This window comes from Dama dama, chromosome 1, assembly GCF_033118175.1.
Source record: "Dama dama isolate Ldn47 chromosome 1, ASM3311817v1, whole genome shotgun sequence".
NCBI lineage: Eukaryota > Metazoa > Chordata > Mammalia > Artiodactyla > Cervidae > Dama > Dama dama.
In genome coordinates, this window is record NC_083681.1 from 63115958 (window position 1) to 63121957 (window position 6000).

A 6000-nucleotide genomic window follows, 5' to 3' on the forward strand; every position below is an offset into this window, starting at 1 on the left:
GGGTTGCAAAGAGTCTGACACGACTGAACAACTTATACTTTCTTTTACTAGCTTCATTGGCTTCAGGGTTCCCATTGGCTGTTTCAGTAAGTCCTCCAGACATTCATTCATTCCTTATTACTTGCCAGGACCTAGGCTCAGGACTGTAGGGATCAAGATACAGTGCTGTTCCTGCTTGGATGCAATCACTCTTTAGAAGGTGAGAGATACACTTCCTGTTTGCTTGGGAAGAAACAAATCCACATGGGCCTGGAGTCTCATTTTCTCCCTCATTTTCAGGGTTTAGCAACTAGCTGCTGCATCAGGAGATCTGAGTTTGCTGGGAGGCAGAACAGGCAGTCACCAGATACTGAGTTTTAGAGGCTCTTGCTAAATGCTGTAAATGGTGGCCTTGCATGTCCCACGCCACTCCCCCCATATGTAAAGCATCATAGTTTAGGGTCCCTCTGTATTGACCACTCTCTGGGATGTGTCTTCTTCTGCCCAGCCTAGATGCACCTCCCAGTGGTTCAGTGAAACCTGTGAACTGAGATGGGGAGGAAGATGGGAGTGGGCATGGAAGTAGGGCGTTTTTGTATATTTTCCTCCTTTCCTCTGCCTGTAGACCCATACCAACATTCTGTATTTATATTGCATGGCCTTGGTGGTGTGTGTCCTGAGCCCATGAACAGTTGCTGCTGGAGGTAACCTGGAGGTCACACACTGCTTTGTCTCATGCTAAGTGTTTGTGGAAATGGCCCCGACCAATTGGACCTCTCAGAGACAGGAAACGTTCTCAGGAAGTTCTCAGGGGGGACCCATCAGGTTGTAGGGCAGGCCTGGAACTGGACCGTGCAAGCCTTGTTGTCAGCTCTTCTAGTGGTGGTGAGGCAGGCCTGGCATTGGGAGCCCAGGAGATGAGGGGGTGGGAAGACCAGGATGGAACTACCAGTTACCAGCTCCCCCAAACAAGTGCGTCATCCAGAAAAAAAAAAAAAAAAAAAACACCCGGGTGAAAGGCTGCTGGTGACTGGTGAAGAGGAGGCCTGCCTCTGCGGAGCTCAGGAAAATTCAAGAGCATGCTCATGGTTCATGGCTGAAAGCAGGGAGAAGAATATAATTACAGGGTGGTAGGGAGATTAGGGGCTGCCTAATGCTGCTCAGAAAGGCATCCAGCCTGATGAGCCGATGCAAAAATCTGGAATGGATTTAGCTGTTTCTGCGGTACAAACACAGGAAAACCCATGGCTAATAAACCTAGATGTAAATGTACGGTTCCAGCAGTCATATGAATGAGGTTCTGGGATTTGGTCCTACGCTCCTTTCATGGGCAAGTCTTTCAATATTCCTGAATTTGCTAAAGCATATGTGTATTGTTTTGTTTTGTCTGGAACACGCTTCTCATTTTCTTGCAGCCTGTGTAATTAGTGTGAACTTTCTGGAGGCACGGTGAATGGACCTGCCTATTGAACACATTTAAAGTGTCCCCTATTGGTGGCTTTTAAAACAGTGAATACTAAGGGTGAATGGTCTGTAATCCCATAGTTTCCCAAGATTGCATCATGGAAACAATGGCTTCTCCCAGGGTCAAAGAAAATGCTGTGTTCTCATACAAGATGTTATACAGTTCAGGGTGCCAGATATTGCCATCCACCAATTCAATAGCCTGTAGGCTGAGGGAGACACGGTGTTTGGAGTCCTTCTGTGCCCTTTTGAGGTTTATGCAGGTCAGATTGTGCGCTGTTTTCCTGTAGTGCCTGAAAGACATCATAAGACTGGTTGAACCAGTGGGATGCTTTGTGTGTGGGCTTGGATGGGCTGATACTTTTTTTTAGGGAGTAGGGGATACTCTCCAGGAAGAAGGGAAAATTCAGCCTCTGATCTTTGCTCATCTCTCTGCCCTGAGAGGCTGACCTCTGTGGACTCCTTCATCTGGGTTCCCCAGTTATCCGGCTTCTGGTCAGCAACTGGGGAAGCGGGGAGAAAGGAGGAACTAGGGTATTTAACCTCCCCCACCTGGAGTTTCAACTGTAATTGTGTTTTTCTGTATATGCCCAAACTTATCAAAATGTATATAGTAAATATGTGAAACTTTTGGTATATATCAACTAAACATCAATAGAGCTGTATAAGAGGGGAAAAAAGAAAAGAAGAAATGGTCATGGGACCTTCGTGGGGGCTTCCTGTGTGGCTAGCAGCCATAGGAATGGAGGCCCAACCTCTGATTGGCCTATTTTGGAAACAACACTCTCTACACATAGGAATTGCACTACAGCCTTTATATACCAGATAAGCAACCACACTTGGGGAGGGGGTACCTGGGGCAAGAAGCCCTGGAAAGTGATCCAATCATCAGGGAAGCAAACCTTGAGCTGGAGGCCTCCTCCTACCTCCTTCAGACCCATGGACTCACAGATGTCAGGGTTCAGTCTCACAACAGGTTGGAGACTGTGGAAATGGTGCTCTACTTTCTCATCAGCCAAGTCTACAAGGACTTCCTTCTGTTGCCCAGCCTGAAACTAGCCCATTCTGGAAAAACAGGATGGTCATTGAAAGGAAAATGACTCTGCCACCTGACATTCTTACCTCGCACTGGGTCCTGAACCATCTGAACTAGAATATCCAGCAAGTTCTGCAGTGATATGAAGATGGTCCTCTAGCCAGGGTCCAAGCCTGGTTCCTGATGCCTTGGCCAAATTCAGAAACAGGTTACTGCCCACCCATTAAACTCAGAGAGACCAACTTACTGTTCAGCCTAAGCAGTTGGTTCACTGGCGTCTTTTTGACAAGACCTCCATATAATGAAAAAGCATGGTTCACTGATGAAATCGCTTGCTTCTGAGATGGGCAAACCCCATGGAATGCGGCAGCCATACATCACGGAGGCCCCCAGCACTAGGCATGCTAAACAGTGGGTTAAACTTCAGGTGCCATTTTTGGCTGTTGAGCACACTGTCCGCAGGCACCCTCTGTGAAATAGTTAACAAAGCAACAACATGTAGAGGAAAATAACGTCCTTAAAAAGACTGATGAAGCATATATGGGCCTCATGTCTGTCTACATCAGCTCGCTGAGTCTATGCTCTAACCCATGACACTAATGAAACCACCAAAAGGATGGGGATACCCAGCTGGAAATTCTTTCAACAAAAATAGAAGCTACTGTTACTGAAAAAAAAACCTTGTGTTCTTTGCCCACTCTGCCTGTCTGTCCAGTGATGCCCTGGTGGTCTCTGCAAGCCTGACCAGTTCGGCTGTCTTGGGCCATTTGTCAGTTGCTTGTGTAAGCCCCGTGCTTCATTTACATTGTGTTTCCCTTGTGTAAGTTCTGTGTTCCCTTTCGTTCACAATGAATCTGTGTTTCATTTACACTGTAAGATAGTTTCTACAGTGGTCACATCTGGCTTAGTTTGCTCTTTTGTCCACTGAACATCCATTACAGACAAAACACCCTCGACAATTACCTTGTGAGCTGGTGTGCTGACACGTACTGGCTGTCAATGATTGGCTCAGTTTCAGCAGCTTAGCGGTGCTCTGTGATTTGCTGACTTTCCGAAGTGTGGGGTGTTGCAGCGAGGCTGTCACTGATTGGCTGATTTGAAGAACACAAGTTATCTTGTGAATGTTCAGTGGGCAAAAGAACAGTTAATTAACTTGATTGTGTGACTCCCTCTGCAATGTATAAGTGTATCAAATCTTTGTGTTGTACACTTAAAATAACTACAGTTTTGTCACTCATACCTCAAAAAGCTGAAAAAATAAAATAGGACAGATAATAAAAAGGAAAATACAAATATAATAAAATATGAATGTATCATATTTTACTTAGTCTCCTATTATGAGAAATTTAGAAAATCTCCAAATTTGTTATAATAAATGGCATTTTGATAAAAGCATTGTACATTCATTTTTATGAATTGTTTCAATTATGCTCATAAGCATAAATCTTAGGTTTGGAATTGCTGGGTCAAATTTGCAAACTTTTTAATAGTTTGTCATGTATTTCTAAAGGGCTCTCAAAACAGGTTACAGACAAAACCCTGAGTTCTAGATATAGCAGCAGTACAGACCCATATTCTCTGACCCAAATATAGTAAAATCAGAAACAAATAATAAATGTATAGTCTCAAAGCCCCACCAGTTGGGCTCAAAAATAAATAAATAAAAACATCCTTTAAAAACCTTATCAGTAAAAAAAAATAAAAATAAAAACCTTATCAGTCAAAGAAATTAAAGCAGATGTTATAGAATTATTTGACAATAGTGATAACCAGAAGGGCATATAATAATTTTTTAAAATTTTTCTGCCAAAACTTTACTTAGCAGCAAACTAAAAACCTTAAATATTTTCTGTGTTAGACAAGGAAGGAAAATAGACATACAGATCATTCCACTCAAGTTGTAGAAGAACAAATACATTTAGGGAAGCCAGACATGTATAAATTAAGAAAAAGTCTAATGGAAGGAATTAGGAACAGAAAATAGTGGAATTGACATTTAGGTTCCATATCTTGCTTTATGTATGTGTAACTGTTGGTGCATTTCTGTGTGTATGTATTCACATGTGCTCAAAGGAGCAAGGACACCATAAAACTTTACCACATTTTGCTGACAGTTCAGAAGATAAGAGAAACCTCACCCTAGCTGACACCTGCAGTGGGATTAACGGGGATGAGGTGAGTGTCAGCAGAGCGTCATGAAGGCACAGATGTGGAAGTGACTAATCTAGTGGTGGGCAGGTCAGTGAAGAAAAGCATCCCACAGAATGTGACAGCTGAGCTGAACATCATGGGATGGGTCGGATTTTGCCAAGTAAAATGCTTGCAGAGGGAAAATGGAGCCAGGGTGTGAAAATGTTTTCAAGGTGCCTGAAATTTTTCCATGCCTCATCAGTCTGAGACATTCATGGGATTATTAACTATGCAGCCTTATCATTTTTAATGATATGCTTTCTTTTAAAGCTGTGATTCTTTTGATTCAGGTAATCTATTTTTAGAGTCTGCTTTATATTACTAGTAATTATGGCAGAGAATGAACTTCATAGAGATTAAATGTCTTTACTTCTTATCTGTACTTAGCTGATGATGTTAGCATGCAGAGCTATATTCAAAACCTACTTTACCTGATGAAAAGGATATATTGCAAGGATTTAAGTGTGGTCAAGGAATAGAGTGTCTATTAAATCATATGGAAATCTTTTCATTAATTTCAAATTTTTAGGAATTTACTCTAGGGTATCCCATGACTAAGTTCTAGTATTTTGTACACTAAGTATGCAACAGGAAAAATCAGCTATGTAAAACTTCTTTTCCCAGAAAGATATACTTTTTTTTGTCCTTGTTGTTATGAGTATTTACAAAACTAATACATGATAAATTCAGTTGACTTACTTTTCAGGGAAAAGAAACAATGTTATCATGGTTGTATGTGTGTAAAATCAGGCAGAAAGGTGTAAAATGATATACTTTTTTTTTTAAGTGACTGTTAATACTGCTTCCCTGGGGATAGATACAAGGATGGTGTGGAAAAGGTGAGTAAGGAAAATGACAGGGAATGAAGGGAGATGATTATTTTATTTTGTTTTATACATTTGTATTGTCTTGTTATTAATGCAAGTGCCCAGACATTTGGTCCAACATTATTCTGGATGTGTCTGTGAGGGTATTTCTGGATGAGATTAGCATCTGAATTAGTAGACTGAGACATCTATGAAATCCCCACAGCTAATATCACACTTAACAGGGAAAGACTGAAAGCTTTTACCTGTAGTATCAGGCATAAGACAACAAAAATATCTGCTCTCATCACTTCTATTTAATATTTACTGAGGATTCCAGTCAGGACAATTAAACAAGAATAGGAATAAAAGGCATCTAGGTTGGAAAGGAAGAAGTAAAACTGTATTTGCATTTGATGTGATTTTGTTTGTAGAAAATCCTAAGGAATACACACACAGACAAATACTGTAGCTAATAAACAGTTTCAACAAAGTGGCAGAATACGTGATCAATATACAAAAATT